We start from the raw sequence: 20,434 nt of genomic DNA, 5'->3' as shown, positions 1-20,434 counted from the left end.
TCTCTCTCCACCCCTTCGCTCCCCTCCGATCCCCTTCCCCCCACCTCTCCTCCAGTTCTTTCCCTTTTCCTCCATTCCACCTCTGGAGTGCCTGGGGTGCCACCCTCTGGCGTACAGAGGCAACTGAACGGGAAGAGCATCAGAACAGGTGAACCAGAGGAGACCTGCCCCAGTTCTCTCGGGACTAGCACCTCTCACCCATGGCTGGCAGCAGGCCATGGTTCCTGAAACACCAGCACAGCGGGCCTGGGGGACCAAGACCAGGCACTGGCACCCTTGTGTGCCTTCCACCTGGCTGCTGTGGGAAATCTACCTGTGGGAAATTAGCACAAAAGAACCCCACTGACACCCTCCATATTCTGACAACCTTTGGAAGGCACGGATAAGTCTTCCTTGCAGAAGGGAGAGGGAAATGAAGGCCAGTGATTTTGCAGGAGCTGCACTGAGTGTGTTTTTATTTCATTTTCCATGGCTTAGGTGCCAGGAGAAAGGAAAAAAAAAAAGCTCTCAAAAATAATAGATTGTTTTCCTAAACCTTGACAAGGGCGAGACAGAAGAACTGCTTTCCTTTCCACTTAGCAGCTACGCACTTTACTCCTCCATTTTTCAAGTTTTCAGCCAGCTGTAAATTTCTTCCGCTCACCAAATTACAGTTAGCCCCCAGGTTTTTATGGTTTATGTTTATGGTTTTAAGTACATCGCTTAACACCAGCCCCACCTTTGCCCTCATGGTGGTGTCCATCGCTGAGCTGCACTAATGCTGTTAAGACTACACGTCTTTGCAGCAGTTCAAAACGCCATGTCAGGTGTTCAGAGACAATGAGAGTAGGGCCCCCAAAAGAGGGGTGGGGTAGGGTGGGGGAAGAGCATGAATTTTAATAGTTCATCAATCCATCTTCCCTTACAGCGTGCTCTATTACGTCAGTAATTTCTAATGAAAACCTTCATTCTTTACACGCTGTGGTTAAGCATCATCAAATCAGTACTGAAAAGACTTTGATCACATTTGCAAGATGTACTATGATGAACTTTCACTGACCAAGATTTCAAAGTTTGTAATTAATACTCCTGACAAATCCCTGACTAATCTGTCAACTCTCAATGTCTCTACCCACACAGTTCAAAACCATGAGATGGTGTACAAATCCCTACACTTTCCACGTATTGTAATATCATTATTCAAGACAATTTTTCCTTTCGTCAGCATTATGAAACTCAACCAGTTTTGTCATCTATTCCGCAACAGGGGAAATTCAATTTTTCGAATGAGCCCTGTGTGGAAGGGAATATGGGTTTGGTCCGTCTGATGCCGAACACGGAATAAGGGTCCAGAGGTAGAAATTACAGGAGGCAAGTTTCTATTCGATATTTTTACACCTTTAGGAGTGAGAATAAAGTAGGTTTTTTATGAAAAAGGAATCCAATGGCTGGTGAAAAAGAGTGTTTCCTTGCATGTAAGTGTTCAGGGACCAAACCCTCCAAAGACATTCATAAAGGGGAATACTGGATTGACTGAGAAGACTGTTGATTGCTAAGATTCTTTCTAAACCTGAATTTCTGGGCCTGTGTGAAAGAGCCCTCCTTCTGGCTTTCTCCGTGTGTCACAGACTGCAACATGAACCCAGGAGGATTAGTGTCCAGATGGAAGGATCAGGCATCATTCCTATTATAACGCGTTTGACTCTGATCCCAGGTTGCCTCCCACCTCTGCCTGTGGGGACGATAATAATAATGATCATTCTTCTACTTACAAAGTATGTACTGTCGTCCACCCTGTGTTAGGGGTTTGCTGGGCACTGGAGTTAGAGGCGCGCACTGCAGAGACAGGCCTCCTACCTCGTGGAGCTATCAAGCAGTTTTAGGGATTTTTTACAAATACGATCTTCATACCAAGTAAACTTAGGTAGCTACTGTAGCATTGGTTAGTACTCAATTCCAGCATTTTCTTATTACCAGAGAGCCCTTTAGGACTTAGCCAAGTACTATACAAATTTAGTTTTATTACCAAACATATACTTCCATACTGTAAACATAAAAATGGTACGTACTGTAGCCACCTTCCCTCACCCCATCCTGCCAGCATGTGAGCCAACTGTGCTGGAAAAAGCACCCCGAGCCCACCCACCTCTTTACAAAGAATACTCACCAGTTTTTGAAAAAAAATCCATGGAGAAGCGCCCTTTAAAAATAAGAGAATATGAACAAGTTACAAATTCTTGCAGAAAATTTTTAAAAGGACAGCCCCAAAGCAAGGGAAGTATTGGTCTAAAAATAGGAACATAAGATCCATTGGAGGTATCCGTGAGCAGGATTGGAGAACGTCTACTTTAAAGAAACAGGAAACAGCCCAAGAGGGAGGGACAGTATGTGGATATGTGAATATGTGGATTTGGGGGGAGGGATTTATAACATCGGTCTTGCTTTCCATCCCCACCTGGTTGCAGTAGATTAGTTTCTTCTTCCTCTTGTTGACTCTCCCTGCATTTTCCTTCTTCCAGTTGGGAGCGCAGGATGGCCTAGGATGGGCAGTGACTAAGCTTTACAGCCCTCTAAACAAACTCTATTTTTCCATGGTGTTGGTGTTCATTATACAACAGATGCCCAAGGTACCCGGTGTGCTTACAACACCCCAGCTATTCCTAAGACTCTGTGCAGAAGGTTTTCCTGCCTCTTCCCATATCCCCACATCTCTGTTCCCAGCACCAGACGACCTTATGCTGTTCTCTGTTTGTGTAAAGTCCCTTACCCCAAGTTGAAATGTCCCTTAATTAGCCCCTTTCTTGCCTGGGCACCGTGATAAGAGTCTTTTTCTCCACCCCTTGAATCTGGGCTGCCTTGTGACTTGACCAATAGCATGTGCAGAAAGTGACACTGTGTGAGTTTCAGAGCTCAGGCCTCAAGAAGCCTTGCAACTCCTGCTGTTGCTCCCCTGGGACCCTGAGACCCCTTGCTGTGCAGAAGCCCAGTCTGTTGGAGGATGAGAGGCTATGTGGAGATGGACCGAGGTGCCTTGGCCAAGAGCCAGACCCACTGCTAGATACATGAGTGAGGCCCTCAGGCCTGTTAAACTCAGATGACTGCAGTGACCCTACCTAAGACTAGCGGAAGAACTATACCAGAACCCAGGTTGCCTACTCACAGAATTGCAAGAAATAAACAAGTGTTATTTCATGACACTAAGTTTTGGGGTTGTATGTTACACAGCAATAGGTAACTGAAACAAAAAAAATTGTAATTCAAATTGCCATCCACGGGGGTTACCTTCAGCTGCACTTCTACCTTCTTACCTTAGTTATCTGAGGACAGTGCTGTAATTGTACCATTAAAGCAGTTGACAGGTGTAGCTGACCAATAGGCTTAATGGAAAAGAGAGAATGTCAGTCCTGAAAGAATAGCTTATAAAGCCAGATGAGTGTCCAGTTAGTGGGTATCTGGGAGAGAATATGAATAGCGGGCTGGAGCTCTCACTGCAGGCCACCACCCAGCCCACTTCCCTAGTGCAGTTTAGAAGGCAAATCACCAGGACTTGCCTTATAACCATCCTCCACTCCTTCAGCATCTCTGTGAGGGGCTCTAGCCTCCACCGTAAATCCTCGGTACAAGCAAAGTGTCAAGGATGGGGGAAAAAAGACAGAAAATATTTGCAACTAGGGATCCCAAGTCTTGTAAATGCTTAAGTTCTCCTGTGCCATTAGTAGTGGGAAACAGATGGGGTCTGGTCAGGCCCAGCCAGAGGCACCCTGTGTGATGGACGGGTGCCTCTTTATCACCTCACTTCACCAGGACTGCAGTGTTTCCTGACTCGCAGAGATGCCTTAAACAAGGATGGCCAGCAGGCGTTCATCTCCAAGGCCTGGAGTCTGTCTACACTAGAGTGCGGGTGACAGGATGGAATGAGGTACTTATGTGAAGCCCACAGTGTAAGATGCAAAAGGCAGCAAAGCAGAAAGTTATCAACTCTTTATCCCCCAAATACCATTATCAAGGCCTCTAAAAGCTTCCAAAAAACTCATATCCAGGGAAGTTTCAATGTGACTCTATCCATTTACACATAAACTCGGGGGGCTGAGTTGACAGGATGTGAAATCAGGCATGGGTACGTGGATGCATGACTTGCCATTCTGTCTGGTTGGATTTCTCTTTATTCTGTGATGCCTAAATTTTCTCATTTAAAACAGCTGTACAGAGCATCCTCCTTAAAGACGAAGGTATCCATCAACACGTATGCTTTTCAACAACTGAGTCGGTGGACTCCACTTGGGAGAGGATGGGCAGCGTGAAAGTGACGAGCTGGGGAATAGGTACAGAGACACCTTATCTTATGATTCGACCCCTTTAAGATGTCTGAAACCTTTCATAACAATGGGTGCACGCGCATGTGTGTGAAACAATGTCAGAATGTATTTCTTCATTTCAGTGAACCACCTTCTCCAAATAGTTGTTGAAAATGTTAAATGAAATGGGTATCAGGTATCAGCGCACATCCCTCGGGCACACCTCAAACATTTCTCATCAAGAGGAAGGTCGATTCATCTTTGTGGTCTGTCTTCATCAGCCATGGAAAAGTCATCCAGAGTTTCTCCGCTCTATTTATTTTTATCCTGGAATCTGGTTCGAGAACCCTCTCCGCTCTTTTCCGTAGCCCCTTTATTCAGACCTTCATTACGTTCTCTAGATTCTTGCTGTGCAAGGTTACCTTCCTCGAGTATTTTTTTGATCTGATCATTCTGCTTCCCGAAAGCCTGGAATCACGTCCACCTGCTTCTCAGGTTAAGGTAAAATGACCGATTGTGAACTTGAGTCCTTTAGCAGCACTCGATGTTTTGAGTTCCCATAACCAGTTTCCTCATCCACCATCCAAGCACAATCTGCACTTTCTACTTGGGGCCAAGGAAACTTATCTTGCCTTTCACACGACACTCTTCACTATCGGGATCTGGACCACATTTCCATTCTCCCTCACTTGCCACACTGCAACTGAACCAGGTCTCTTCTGTACTTGGTTACAGATTTACTGCCTTTGTAAAGCCATCCTAAAATAGTTGCTGTGTTAGTCGAAAGAACCTGGACAGGTCATTTCATTTCACCAAGCCTCAGTTTCTGCATCTGTAGAAAGAGAATATTATCTCTCTCTTAGGGTTTTGTAAGGATTAAGTAATAAATATGTAATAATATATTTATATTACATAATAATAAAAGCATTTAGCATTACTGGCCTCGTCACATAGTAGGTACTAGCTAGATACTGATTCCCTCCATTTGCTTTCTTTTTTTACTTTTATTTGCATTTATTTTTTGCGGCATTTATTCCCGGGCCATAAGTTTTTGTTTCTTCAGTTTCTTCTAGGATATCTTTTTCTCCTGGGCAACCTCCTCTTCTGGTTTAGGAACAATCTGTTCTTTTTCAGTAAAGATCATCTCAATGCAGCAGGGACAGCACATGTATGGGTTGATCTGGCCATGAGCTCTGTAATTCCTGCGCCGCATCTTGGGGGCTTTGTTCACCTGGATGTGACCAGAAAATCTACATCTAAGCCCTTAAGTTCAGCATTACTCTCTGCATTTTTGAGCATGTGTAGTAAAAATTCAGCACTGTTTCTGGGCCACCGACCCTGCGTCCAGCCCCACTGTCTGGCCTGGGCACACCTACCAGCTCCACCATTGTAGCGACGGAATGGCACACACTGCTTCTTTAAAGTGACGTCCTTCAGATATTTGGTGGCTTTTCAGATATGCCTACCCTTAATGGCTTGGGCTGTTTCACGAGTGTTCTTAAAGTGAACACGAAGATTTGAACCTCTTGACTTGCATGACTTTGTGGGGTTTTCTAGGTCAAGTGAATAGCGAACCATTTTTAGAGGTCACCTCAGGCCGCTTACCCGAAAAGCCCTCCATTTGCTTTTCTGTCACTTTTATTTTCCCTGAATGCTTAATTCTTATCTGTATATCTATGTATGACTATTATATATATATAATTTTTTTCAGTTCAAAAACTTCCATTCTTTACAGTTTCAATTTCTTTGCTGAGACTTTCTATTTTTTATTTGTTTCAAGTGTATTCATCATTGCTGGTCGAAGCATTTTTATGACAGCTGCTTTAAAATTGTCAAATAATTCCAACATCTCTGTCACCTCTTGGTATATATTGATTGTCCTTTTTCATTCAGTTTGAGATCTTCCTTGTTCTTGGTCTGATGACTGTTTTTCAACTGAAACTTGGACATTTGGGGTATTATGTTTTGAGACTCCAGTTCTTATTTAAATCTCTGGTTGTAATTGGCCTCCTCTGACAGTGCTTTGACTGTGTCAGGCAGCAAAAGGATATATCTTTCTGGGTGCTATTAATAAAATCTCTTCCAAAACTCACTCTTGGGTCAGTAACAGAATGTCAGGGCACAGGAGAAGAACACAGCTGCTCTTGGCAGGTGACATGGCACTGTTCAGGCTTTTGCTCGACTTGCCAAGGGAGAACGATGGCCGAGTGGCTGCCCCCTGCACTCTGAGACCCCTTCTGGCTTTGGCTGCCTGGAAGAGTGCAGCCAGGACCAGGGGAAGTTCCACCCATCACTTACAGAATGGCCTCCCATGCCTACGCTGACCTCGAGGAAAGGACAACCTGCCTTACAAAAGGGTAGTAAACCCATTGGAAACATTGATTTTACTTTAAAATTTTATTTTTTATTTTTTTGGAAAAACATTGATTTTAAAGAGTGATATTTTGGAGCATATCTTTCAGGAGGTCTGGGCTGGTTAGAAATAAAAGAATAATACCTGTCCTTATATGTCCCATTACCACATAGATGCTACTCAGATCAGGTACCTCCAATAGCAGAGCTAGATTTTACATGGTTAGCATTGCATGTGCGTGGATGATAGAGGAAAAGGTTTACATGGGCATCTGACCCCTCAGATGCCTGGGAAATCAGGGGTGATGGGTCTGCAGAGAATTCTCTCACGAAAGCACACCAGGCAGCCAAGGTGTGGAATGAGGCTCCACCACTCCCTCGTCCTGTGACCGTGGGCAAATAGCCTTCCCTGACCTGTTTCCTCATGTGTGAAATGACATCATGTGTGTGTCCTAAAGGTGATTTGCAAGAGTGTCCTTCTTGGTACCAATGACTGTAACTGGTTAAAGCACAGAAGTGGAAACTTGTAACCTTACCAAACCAAACCCCAGATACACTTGCTATAAGATAGCAGTTACACATACTTTTCAAAAGGAATCTCTATGCAGCCCGTCTTTACTTTCTAAGGCATTGCTAGATATTGGGGGGCTATGCACGTAATTTTCTGCCCCTTCTTCTTCAACTGACTTATTTTGGATTAACTAGAAAATGAGCCAGAAACTTTCAAAGAAGGGGAAGCTTAAAACAATTAATCGACAAATATTTTTTAATCTAAAAGATGAGATGAGGGAATAAGTTGAAGTGATTGGTGCAGTGAGGTTTCCATGTTGCTTGTGCCTATCATTTACGGCCTTCACTGCCGCTGTGACATATAAGTGAGATTCTGCCAGGTGCCTCTGGCCACCTCTACCTGCCTTTAGCCTCTGCTGCTATCCCATGCTTGTGTTGTTCAATCCTAGTCCCCAGTGGACATGTCGTAGATTGGTACCCCCCAGCCTTTGCCAAGGGGTCACCTCTTCCGCGTAGTGTCCACGCTTTCCACACCCCTTCCCAGGTGGCTGAACACGTAAAGGTACAGAGGGAGCCACTCGGCTGCCTTGATGCGGCAGCATGCCTGCATCTCCAGCATCTTTATAACAACATCGTGCAGCTATGGGACCCCGGTGTTCTGTGCTCTGCTCCCTGAGATGGCCATTTACTGGATATCTACTGTGTGCCAGGTTACAGACGAGGTCTTTGTATTAACTGCCTCCTTCAGTCCTCATAACAAGTCTGTCAGCTACCAGCCCATTTTACAGATGAGGAAACCAAGGCTTAAAGAGTTTAGGATTTTGCTCCAAGTCACATACCTCATAACTGGAACAACTAGGGTTTTCATCCAGAGCTTTCTGCTTCCACAGCTTCCATTCTGCCTCCATCTTTCCCCCAGTGCCTCACTGTTCCCAGTCTCTGGAGGGTACAGGGTGTTGCCCTGAGGAAATGCCTCCACCGCTGCAGCAAACGTATGACCTGTGCTATTCTCCCTAAGTCAGAATCAATACTCCACACGTGTCCAACGTGGAAAGCATGGATCTGACCAGCCGCAGGTTCCCCAAGAGGACTTAGGACAGTAATGGGTGGTGCAAGAGGGCTCTCAGATGTTGCCTCTGAAGGAAGGTACTGAGGACACTGGCTTCAGAGCCAGTCACCATGACGTGAAAGGGCCAGTCTGATGCTCTTCCCAAGAAGGACAAGCCTTCAACTCTCCAGAAAACAAGCCAATGAGGCTCAGATACAAGGGTCTTCAAGAAACAACAGATTCTCTACCTGTGGACAGAGGGCCACGTGCTCTGTGGATTCTCCTCTTACACAGGCCTTCCTGCCTCTTCTGGTCCACACCTTAAGTCACCAAACACAAGTCAAATCCCTTCAAAGAGCAACAGGCTGACTGTCAAATAGTGAAAATCGCCTCAATCAAGTAATTACCCTGCAGCTGGTACCACGTGTTGCGAAGATTTCCAACTTCTCTCCCGTCCATTCACCTCTCTTGCAGAATTGCCTGCCTCTGTAGACAAACATTCTCTAAAGGGTCAGAATGGTAGGTCTGTAACAGGTAATCTGCCACCTTAGCCCCAAATGCCAGGCTAGTGGTCAACATAAAGGAAAACATACCCGAAACCTTTACATGGGGCAGAATCGCACACTGTGTGCTGTGCTTCCAGCCCTGTCAATTTACCCAACAACCATGGGAAAGGGGAGCTCTGCTCCTGTTTCTACTGACCACTGGCCAGCTCCTCAAGGCGGGGCCAGTCCTTAGCTTCTCGGTCCCAAGAACACATACATTCTCATGGTTGCTATGGCCAAGTCTCATTAGCATGAAATGAAATTCTGTGGTTCTGTTAAATAATCAGGACTCCAGCTTAATATTTTCTCTGAATCAATATGAATTATATTTTATGCTGATTACTTCTTCATCTGATAAGAATGTTTAGCATAGTCTGAGATGTTAGAATGGAGAAATTGCATTCCTTATCAAACAAAAACAACAACAAAAATGCCTTCATTTAGCCTAACTAGAGAGTTTATTTTGAGGAGAGACAAATTTACCCTCCAAGTGTTTTTCCTATTGCAATGTTTCTCGACCAAAGAGTACATAATTCTGTTCTTTTCTAAGTATTACTGGCAAAGCCCATTTTAGTAAAGGAGTGGGACTTTCAATCCTGATGTTGTGACTTCCTTATCTCTAAAATGTCAGAACCAAGTGAGTTTGGCACAGAGTATTTATAAATATTATTATTATTGCGTGTTCTTTATTTAGTAATAAAAAACAATTTTTTTTATAACTCTGGCATTTTCTAATACAAAGTCTGCTTAATCATCATTACTTAACTCACGAACGCTGAGACAGAGGTATCAACTTTAACCACTTAATAAGAACTTCTGACATTTATTCATACTGCTACTGATTCATAAGAGGAAAAGTTTAAAAAGAAGACAAGTGCATATAGCCTTCCCTTTAGAATACAGGAAACCATATAAAAGTATTGGCAATGGAATTAAAGTAACCACAATGCCGCCCTTGGTAGCATTTTCTACAAAGGCATTTACATGAACCGAGAAAGAATATTAAATTAGGTGGTTAAAGTAAAACTTCACTACTAGCTTCACACGTTTTCATACATGAGATTATGGCATTTTAATCAGCTGATAGTTCAGCCGTATAAGTACAGACCCAAAGGAATGTGAACATACCCAAGAAGGAATAATTTTCAGTCAAACTATTTTTTTCAAGAAGCAGAAGCTACAAAAACTGCCAGAACTAAATATACAGTAAGAGTCAGTCACAAGTTATTATGGAGAAATTCTGTGTCCACGGGTCCTGGAATTTCGAATTTCATCACCCAAATGATTTCAAAAGCAATTTGGGAGGACTTCTAGTTAAGATGTAAAAAGATTCAAGAGAACTTAGCTCCCATGGTAACAACCAGAAGTTGAACCCAAAACTGAATCAAAGATTTCTGAGACCGTGTTCCAACATCCTGCCAACTCAACTGCTGACAGGACCGAAAAGGCAGTATGGGAGTGGGGATGGGGGTTGGGCTAATTAAAGCAGCCCCTGCTCAACTTGACTCCGGAACCCTAACGATCAGCCCCATACCCTAACCACCAGACAAAAGAAAAGGAAATAAACAAAAGAAAAGAAAATCTGTTACACATTGTGTCTGGAGTATAATCAAAAGGTATAAGATCTGCAAAGAAGCAGGAAAAATAACCCCAAATCTAGAGAAAGCACAATTAGTAAAATCAAACTTACAGATGACCAGTAAGTTTTAAAAACAATTATTATAAATGTATTCAAGAATTTATAAGAAAAAAATGGATATAATAGATTAAAATGGGATACTTCATGAGATAAATATGACCTCTAAAAAAGAATGAAAGGAAAATTTTAGAACTGAAAAAAGGACTTTAAAAATGAAATAAAATAAATGTTTTATTTAAATATTGAAAATATTGTAAAATGAAACAAACCCATTCATGGATGGGTTTAATAGCAGAATGAACATTGCAGAAAAAGGTTAGTACACTTGAAAACAGATCAGTATTATTCTAAGTGGGGCAGAGAGAAAAAAGAAAAAAAAAAATGAAGGGAACATCAGTGCCCTGTGGGATTATATTAGCAACCTAACATACATGCAATTGGAATCCCAGATGTCAGAGAGAATGGGAAAATTCTAGAAGACATAATGGTTGAAATGTTTCCAACTTTGATACAAAACATCCTCTATATATTCAAGAAGTACAATGAACGCCAAATAGATAAATTTAAAAACAAATCAAAAAACCCCATACCGAGGTACACCATAGTAAAATTGCTTAAAACAAAACGTAAGAAAACATTGTAAGCTTAGTCAGAGAAAACTTAATCTCATGTATGGGAAAAATGTTAAGAATGATAGCTGAATTCTCATCAGACACAAGGAAAGAAAGAATAGGATAACAAATTAATCTAAAATTCAACATCCAGTGAAACTGTCCTTTAAAAATGAAGATGAAATTAAAAATATTAAGATGAGTAAAAACTGGGAGATTTGTTGCCATAGACTCTCACTACAAAAAAATTGCTCCCAAATTTTCTTTATTCTCAGAGGGTATTACACCAGATAAAAACTCTCATTGACAATTTTATACAAAATCTCTTTAAAAAAATAGAGGGTGAAGGAACATATTTTTCCTCTTATGAAGCCAGCATACCCTGATGCCAAAAGCTAACAAGATCATAACAAGGAACTAAAAGACAAATATTCCTTATGAACATAGATACAGTAATCCTTAACAAAATGTTTGCATGTAAAATCATCTGTATATAAAATGGACAAGCATCATGGCCAAGTGGGATTCATCCCCAAAATGCAAGATTGCTTTAAAACTAAAAAATCATGTAACTGATTACATTAATGGAATCAAGGAGAAAAATCATATGATCGATATGCAGAAAACAATTGATTCAGAAAAAGCTTTTGATAAATTACAAAATATTCAAGATAGAAACTCAAAATAGGAGTAAAAGGGAGCTTCTGCAATCTGATAAAGGACAGCTATGAAAAACTTACAGTTAATATCAAAATATAGACGTCTTTCCCCTAAAGACTGAGGAAAAAAGCAAGGATGCCTCATTTCAATATTTCCTTTCAACACTGACCTGCAGGTCTCAGCCAATGCAACAAAGCAAGAAAAATGCATTAAAAAATACAGATTGGTAAGAAAGAAGTAAAATGTTTTTATCCTCAGATGATATTACTGAGTACTTAGAAAATCTCAGGGAATCTACAAACTACTTGAACTATTAAGTGATTTTAGTGAGCTTATTGTACAAGTCAATGTAGAAAAATTCATTGTGTGTGTACTAAATATGGAACATATATGTAACATACATGTAGAAAATGAAAAATTTAAATATACCATTGGCAAGATCTTTAAAACACATTTAAAATTTTTTGAAATTAATTTAATGAAATATGTTCAAGGATTCTATTACTGAAAAATACAAAATATTGTTGGAGGGAATTAAATAAAATGGAGAGATATACCATGTTCATGAATTGTTGAAATATCAATTCTCCCCAAACTGATATGTAGATTTAATGCAACCACAATCAAAATCATATTTGCCCCTTTTATTTCCCAGGAAATTTATAAGCTAATATTTTAAGTTAAAAATTTTATTTCATCAAATTTTAAAACTTCATCTTCTCAAAAGATACTGTTAAGAAAATGAATAAATAGGCTACAGACTGGGAAAAATCCAAGTACCTGTATTTAGAATGTATGACAAACCCTTACAACTTGGTGTTTTTAAAAACAATAACAACAGCACACAGTTTAAAATGGGCAAAAGATTTAAACAGACACTTGACAAAAGACACATGAAAAACAAGGAAGCACTCAAAAGGGTGCCCCAAACCATTAAATATCAGGAAAATGAAAATGAATACACAATGAGATATTACTACGTACCCATTGGAATACCTAAATTAAAAAGGTTGACGACATCAAAATGTCAGTGAGGGTGTGGAACAACAGAACTCTTATACACTGCTAGTAAAGTTGTAAATGGTATCACAACTTTTGGAGAACTGTTTACAGTAGTTTTTTAGACAGTTAAATAAATGCCTACTATAACATCCATTAATACCACTTTTAAGTATTTCCAAAAGAAATGAAAACATATGTGCAAAAAAAATGATCCTGACAATCTTATTCATAATAACACCAAATCCATAACATCCTAAATGTCCATCAACAATAGAATAAACATTTTTTTAAACACAATCAAACTCATTTAATACAGAAAAAAAATTAAAAGATCTTAAATCTTCAGTAATTTTTTCTCCCCGCAGGTGTGTACAGACAGGACATTGTACCTTAATAACTGTGGAATGATGCAGTTGAGGTCAGCTGGAGGTAACAAGGCCAATTTCTGAAGTCAGCCTGCAAGAAATGGACTCATAGCAGAGTCCTAGAGAAATCAGCATTTGAGAGGGAGAGGGAGTTGGGAGAGTTTGGCAGAGATATATACAATGAACTATTACTCAGAAAAAAAAAGGAAGGAATGAACTACTCAACATCTCATAAACATCATGCTGAGCAGAAGATCCAGTCTATCTACTTCCATTCCTATGAAACTCCAGAGCAAACAAACTGAGCAGTGGTGACAAAGACAGAACCTTGGGAGTGAAGGGAAGGTATTAATAGAAAAAGGGCTGAGAGGAATTTCTTAGATGATGGATGGCATGTGCACTATGCAATCTACCATTTCATCTGTCAAAACTCACTGAACGGTACCATTACAATCTGTGCATTTCAATGTATATAAAATAGATCTCATTTTTTTTTAATTAAGAGAAAAAGAAAAAGAAAAGCAATTTGGTGATTGCCAACATTTTTTTTAACATCTTTATTGGAGTATAATTTCTTTACAATGTTGTGTTAGTTTCTGCTGTATAACAAAGTGAATCAGCTATATGTATACATGTATGCCCATATCCCCTCCCTCTTGCATCTCTCTCCCACCCTCCCTATCCCACCCTTCTAGGTGGTCACAAACCACCAAGCCTGATCTCCCCGTGTGATGCAGCTTCTTCCCACTAGCTATCTATTTTACATTTGGTAGTGTATGTATGTCAATGCTACTCTCTCACTCCATCCCACCTTACCCTTCTCCCTCCCCATGTCCTTAAGTCCATTCTCTACGCCTGTGTCTTTATTCCTGTCCTGCACCTAGGTTCTTCAGGACCTTTTTTTTCTTTAGATTCCATATATATGTGTTAGCATATGGTATTTGTGTTTCTCTTTCTGACTTACTTCACTCTGTAGGACAGACTCTAGGTCCATCCACCTCACTACAAATAACTCAATTTCGTTTCTTTTTATGGCTGAGTAGTATTCCATTGTATATATGCGCCACATCTTCTTTATCCATTCATCTGTCGATGGACACTTAGGTTGCTTCCATGTCCTGGCTATTGTAAATAGTGCTTCAGTGAACATTGTGGTACATGGCTCTTTTTGAATTATGATTTTCCAATGGTATATGCCCAGTAGTGGGATTGCTAGGTTATATGGTAGTTCTATTTTTAGTTTTCTAAGGAACTTTCATACCATTCTCCATAATGCCTGTATCAATTTACATTCCCACCAACAGTGCAAGAGGGTTCCCTTTTCTCCACACCCTCTCCAGCATTTACCGTTTGGAGATTTTTTGATGATGGCCATTCTAACCGGTGTGAGGTGATACCACATTCTAGTTTGGATTTCCATTTCTCTAATGATTAGTGATGTTGCACATCGTTTCATGTGTTTGATGGCAATCTGTATATCTTCTTTGGAGAAATATCTATTTAGATCTTCTGCCCATTTTTGGATTGGGTTGTTTGTTTTTTTTGATATTGATCTGCATGAGCTACTTGTATATTTTGGAGATTAAGCCTTTGTCAGTGCTTGGTTTGCAAATGTTTTCTCCCATTCTGCACATCATCTTTTAGTCTTGTTCATGGTTTCCTTTGCTGTGCAAAAGCTTTTAAGTTTCATTAGGCCCCATTTGTTTATTTTTGTTTTTATTTCCATTTCTCTAGGAGGTGGGTCAAAAAGGATCTTGCTGTGATTTATGTCAAAGAGTGTTCTTCCTATGTTTCCCGCTAAGAGTTTGATAGTGTCTGGCCTTATATTTAGGTCTTTAATCCATTTTGAGTTTATTTTTGTGTATGGTGTTAGGGAGTGTTCTAATTTCATTCTTTTACATGTAGCTGTCCAGTTTTCCAAGCACCACTTATTGAAGAGGCGGTCTCTTCTCCATTGTATATTCTTGCCACCTTTATCAAAGATAAGATGACCAGATGTGTGTAGGTTTATCTCTGGGCTTTCTATCCTGTTCCATTGATCTATCTTTCTGTTTTTGTGCCAGTACCATACTGTCTTGATTACTGTAGCTTTGTAGTATAGTCTGAAGTCAGGGAGCCTAATTGCTCCAGCTCCACTTTCCTTTCTCAAGATTGCTTTGGCTATTCGGGGTCTTTGGTGTTTCCATACAAATTGTGAAATTTTTTGTTTTAGTTCTGTGAAAAATGCCATTGGTAGGGATTGCACTGAATCTGTAGATTGCTTTGGGTAGTATAGTCATTTTCACAATGTTGATTCTTCCAATCCAAGAACATGGTATATCTCTCCGTCTGTCTGTATCATCTTTAATTTCTTTCATCAGTGTCTTATAATTTTCTGCATACAGGTCTTTTATCTCTTTAGGTAGGTTTATTCCTAGGTATTTTATTCTTTTTGTTGAAGTGGTAAATGGGAGTGTTTCCTTAAATTCTCTTTCAGATTTTTCATCGTTAGCGTATAGGAATGCAAGAGATTTCTGTGCATTAATTTTGTATCCTACTAATTTACCAGATTCATTGATTAGCTCTAGTAGTTTGCTGGTAGCATCTTTGAGATACTCTATGTATAGTATCATGTCATCTGCAAACAGTGACAGCTTTACTTCTTTTTTTCTGAGTTGGATTCCTTTTATTTCTTTTTCTTCTCTGATTGCTGCAGTTAAAACTTCCAAAACTATGTTGAATAACAGTGGTGAGAGGGGGCATCCTTGTTTTGTTCCTGATTTTAGAGGAAATGGTTTCAGTTTTTCACTATTGAGAATGGTGTCGGCTGTCGGTTTGTCATATATGGCCTTTATCATGTTGAGGCAAGTTCCCTCTACGCCTACTTTCTGGAAAGTTTTTATCATAAATAGGTGTTGAAATATGTCAAAAGCTTTTTCTGCATCTATTGAGATGATCCTATGGTTTTTATCCTTCAGTTTGTTAATATAGTGTATCACATCAATTGATTTGCATATATTGAAGAATCCTTGCATTCCTGAGATAAACCCCACTTGATCATAGTGTATGATCATTTTAATGTGCTGTTGGAGTCTGTTTGCTAGTATTTTGTTGAAGATTTTTGTATCTATGTTCATCAGTGATATTGGTCTGTAGTTTTCTTTTTTTGTGACATCTTTGTCTGGTTTTGGTATCAGGGTGATGGTGGCCTCGCAGAATGAGTTTGGGAATGCTTCTCCCTCTGCTGTATTTTGGAAGAGTTTGAGAAGGTTAGGCATTAGCTCTTCTCTAAATGTTTGATAGAATTCGCCTGTGAAGCCATCTGGTCCTGGGTTTTTATTTGTTGGAAGACTTTTAATCACAGTTTCAATTTCAGTGCTTGTGATTAGTCTGTTCACATTTTCTATTTCTTCCTGGTTCAGTCTCAGAAGGTTGTGCTTTTCTAAGAATTTGTCCATTTCTTCCAGGTTGTACATTTTATTGGCATATAGTTGCTTGTAGTAATCTCTCATGATACTTTGTATTTCTGCAGTGTCAGTTGTTACCTCCCCTTTTTCATTTCTAATTCTGTTGATTTGAGTCTTCTCCCTTTTTTTCTTGATGAGTCTGGCTAATGGTTTATCAATTTTCTTTATCTTCTCAAAGAACCAGCTTTTAGTTTTATTGATCTTTGCTATTGTTTCCTTCATTTCTTTTTCATTTATTTCTGATCTGATCTTTATGATTTCTTTCCTTCTGCTAACTTTGGGGGTTTTTTGTTCTTCTTTCTCTAATTACGTTAGGTGTAAGGTTAGGTTGTTTATTTGAGATTTTTCTTGTTTCTTGAGGTAGGATTGTATTGCTATAAACTTCCCTCTTAGAACTGCTTTTGCTGCATCCCATAGGTTTTGGGTCGTCATGCTTTCATTGTCATTTGTTTCTAGGTATTTTTTTATTTCCTCTGATTTCTTCAGTGATCTCTTGGTTATTTAGTAGCATACTGTTTAGCCCCCATGTTTTTGTATTTTTTACAGATTTTTTCCTGTAACTGGTATCTAGTCTCATAGCATTGGGGTCGGAAAAGATACTTGATATGATTTCAATTTTCTTAAATTTACCAAGGCTTGATTTGTGACCCAAGATATAATCTATGACCGAGAATGTTCCATGAGTACTTGAGAAGAAAGTGTATTCTGCTGTTTTTGGATGGAATGTCCTCTAAATATCAATGAATTCCATCTTGTTTAATGTGTCATTTAAAGTTTGTGTTTCCTTATTTATTTTCTTTTGGAAGATCTGTCCATTGGTGAAAGTGGGGTGTTATAGTCCCCTACTATGATTGTGTTACTGTCAATTTCCCCTTTTATGGCTCTTAACATTTGCCTTATGTATTGAGGTGGTCCTATGTTGCATGTATAAATATTTACAATTGTTATATCTTCTTCCTGGGTTGATCCCTTGGTCATTAGGTACTGTCCTTCTTCGCCTCTTGTAATAGTCTTTATTTTAAAGTCTATTTTGTCTGATACGAGAATTGCTACTCCAGCTTTCTTTTGATTTCCATTTGCATGGCATATCTATTTTCCATCCCTTCACTTTCAGTCTGTATGTGTCCCTAGGTCTGAAGTGGGTCTCTTGTAGACAGCATATATACGGGTCTTGTTTTTGTATCCATTAAGCCAGTCTATGTCTTTTGGTTGGAGCATTTAATCCATTTACATTTAAGGTAATTATCAATATGTATGTTCCTATTACCGTTTTCTTAATTGTTTTGGGTTTGTTATTGTAGGTCTTTTCCTTCTCTTATGTTTCCTGCCTAGAGAAATTCCTTTAGCATTTGTTGTATAGCTGGTTTTGTGGTGCTGAATTCTCTTAGCTTTTGCTTGTCTGTAAAGGTTTTAATTTCTCCGTCAAATCTCAGTGAGATCCTTGCTGGGTAGAGTAATCTTGGTTGTAGGTTTTTCCCCTTCATCACTTTAAATATGTCCTGCCACTCCCTTCTGGCTTGCAGTTTCTGCTGAAAGATCTGCTGTTAACGTTATGGGGATTCCCTTATATGTTATTTGCTGCTTTTCCCTTGCTGCTTTTAATATTTTTTCTTTGTATTTAATTTTGGGTAGTTTGATTACTATGTGTCTTGGTGTGTTTGTCCTTGGATTTATCCTGTATGGGACTCCCTGTGCTTCCTGGACTTGATTGACTATTTCCTTTCCCATGTTAGGGAAGTTTTCAACTATAAACTCTTCAAATATTTTCTCAGACCCTTTTTTTTTAACTCTTCTTCTTCTGGGACTCCTATAATTTGAATGTTGGTGTGTTTAATATTGTCCCAGAGGTCTCTGAGACTGTCCTCAATTCTTTTCATTCTTTTTTCTTTATTCTGCTTTGTAGTAGTTATTTCCACTATCTTATCTTCCAGGTCACTTATCCGTTCTTCTGCCTCAGTTATTCTTCTATTGATTCCTTCTAGAATTTTTTTTTAAATTTATTTATTTATTTTTGGCCGCATTGGGTCTTCACTGCTGCGTGCGGGCTTTCTCTAGTTGCAGCTAGCAGAGGCTACTCTTTGTTGAGGTGCATGGGCTTCTCCTTGTGGTGGCTTCTCTTGAAGCCACCTAGAGCCAGCATGGGCTCTAGGTGTGTGTACTTCAGTAGTTGCAGTACACAGGCTCAGTAGTTCTGGAGCATGGGCTTAGTTGCTTGGTGGCCTGTGGGATCTTCCTGGACCAGGGCTTGAACCTATGTCCCCTGCATTGGCAGGTGGATTCTTAACCACTGCGCCACCAGGGAAGTCCCGAAAATTTTTAATTTCATTTATTGTGTTGTTCATCGGTTTGTTTGCTCTCTAGTTCTTCGAGGTCCTTGTTAAACGTTTCTTGTATTTTCTCCATTCTGTTTCCAAGATTTTGGATCATCTTTATTATCACTACTCTGAATTCCCTTTCAGGTAGACTGCCTATGTCCTCTTCATTTGTTTGGCCTGGTGGGTTTTTACCTTGCTCTTTCATCTCCTGCGTATTTCTCTATCTTCTCATTTTGCTTAATTTACTATGTTTAGGGTCTCCTTTTTGCAGGCTTCAAGTTCGTAGTTCCTGTTGTTTTTGGTGTCTGCCCCCAGTGGGTGAGGTTGGTTCAGTGGCTTGTGTAGGCTTCCTGGTAGAGGGGACTGGTGCCTGTGTTCTGGTGGGTGGGGCTGGATCTTGTCTTTCTGGTGGGCAGGGCTGCGTCCGGTGGTGTGTTTTGGGGAGCCTGTGAAGTTACTATGATTTTAGGCAGCCTTTCTGCTAATGGGTTGGTTTGTGTTCCTGTCTTGCTAGTTGTTTGGCATGGGGCATCCAGCATTGGAGCTTGCTGGCTGTTGGGTGGAACTGGGTCTTAGCGTTGAGATGGAGATCTTGCCAATTGATGTTACATGGGGCCGGGAGGTCTCTGGTGGTCCAATGTCTTGAAGTCAGCTCTCCTAACTCAGAGGCTCAGGCCTGACACCCAGCCGGAGCACCAAGACTCTGTCAGCCACACAGCTGCTAGTGTTGGAGGGTCTCCTGCAGAGGCAGGGGGCAGTGCTGGCTCATCATGGGGACAAGGACACTGGCAGCAGATGTTCTGGAAAGTACTTCTTGCTGTGAGCCCTCCTGGAGTCCCAACGTTTTTTTTTTTAGTCAAGTAAGGATAACAAAGCAAAAGCACTACTTACCATTATTTTTTATTTAAATGATAACTTTCAGCACCTAAAAAGTAGGATGATCATAATAATTTAATTTTTAAATGAAAAATTATTTTTCATTATGGAAAACTCAACATATTTTGTTTCCCACATTTTGCCATAGAAAGTTCCCAATATTCCCTGCTTGGGCCTATGGGAATGAGGAATCAGTAAATCAGGTTCTCAGGCCAGCAAGGACTGTAAAGGATCCTCCAAATAAAGTCAAGTATTGCCATTGGATGAAATAGTTGCAGGCAGACTTGTAGATGGAACAACAACTGGAAGGTCCAGGGAGACTGCTGATCTGGGATCAGATGAACTCACAAAACTCTTCAGAAAGCATCCTACCAAGATATCATTTCCTCTTCTCAGAAATCATAGTCAGGGACTTCCCTGGTGGTTCAGTGGTAAAAAATCTGCTTGCCAATGCAGGGGACTTTGGTTTGAGCCCTGGTCCAGGAAGATCCAAAAAGCCACGGAGCAACTATGCCCGTGTGCCATAACTACTGAGCATGCACTCTACAGCCAGCAAGCCACAACTACTGAGCCCATGTGCCACAACTACTGAAGCCCCCGCACCTACGGCCTGTGCTCCACATCAAGATAAGCCACCACAGTAAGAAGCCTGTGCACCGCAACAAAGAGTAGCCCCCACTCACCACAACTAGAGAAAGCCCGCTCGCAGGAATGAAGACCCAACACAGCCGAAAATAAATAAATAAATAAATTTATAAAAAGAAATCATAGTCAAAGCTCACATCTGGAGG

General features: G+C 40.3%; 1 protein-coding gene across 1 annotated transcript in view; it reads right to left on the bottom strand.

Moving 5' to 3' along the window:
- ACOXL (acyl-CoA oxidase like) overlaps positions 1-20,434 on the bottom strand; it is a 380,307-nt gene that overhangs the window by 776 nt on the left and 359,097 nt on the right. Inside the window, exon 18 of the mRNA XM_070046830.1 lies at positions 2,147-2,179. The gene's annotated coding sequence lies outside the window, so the exon portion shown is untranslated. The remainder of the gene's footprint in view (positions 1-2,146; positions 2,180-20,434) is intronic.

This window comes from Globicephala melas, chromosome 12 (assembly GCF_963455315.2).
Source record: "Globicephala melas chromosome 12, mGloMel1.2, whole genome shotgun sequence".
NCBI classification, from domain to species: domain Eukaryota; kingdom Metazoa; phylum Chordata; class Mammalia; order Artiodactyla; family Delphinidae; genus Globicephala; species Globicephala melas.
The sequence above is the reverse complement of the archived record's forward strand: the minus strand, read 5'-3'. Positions and strand labels throughout refer to the sequence as shown.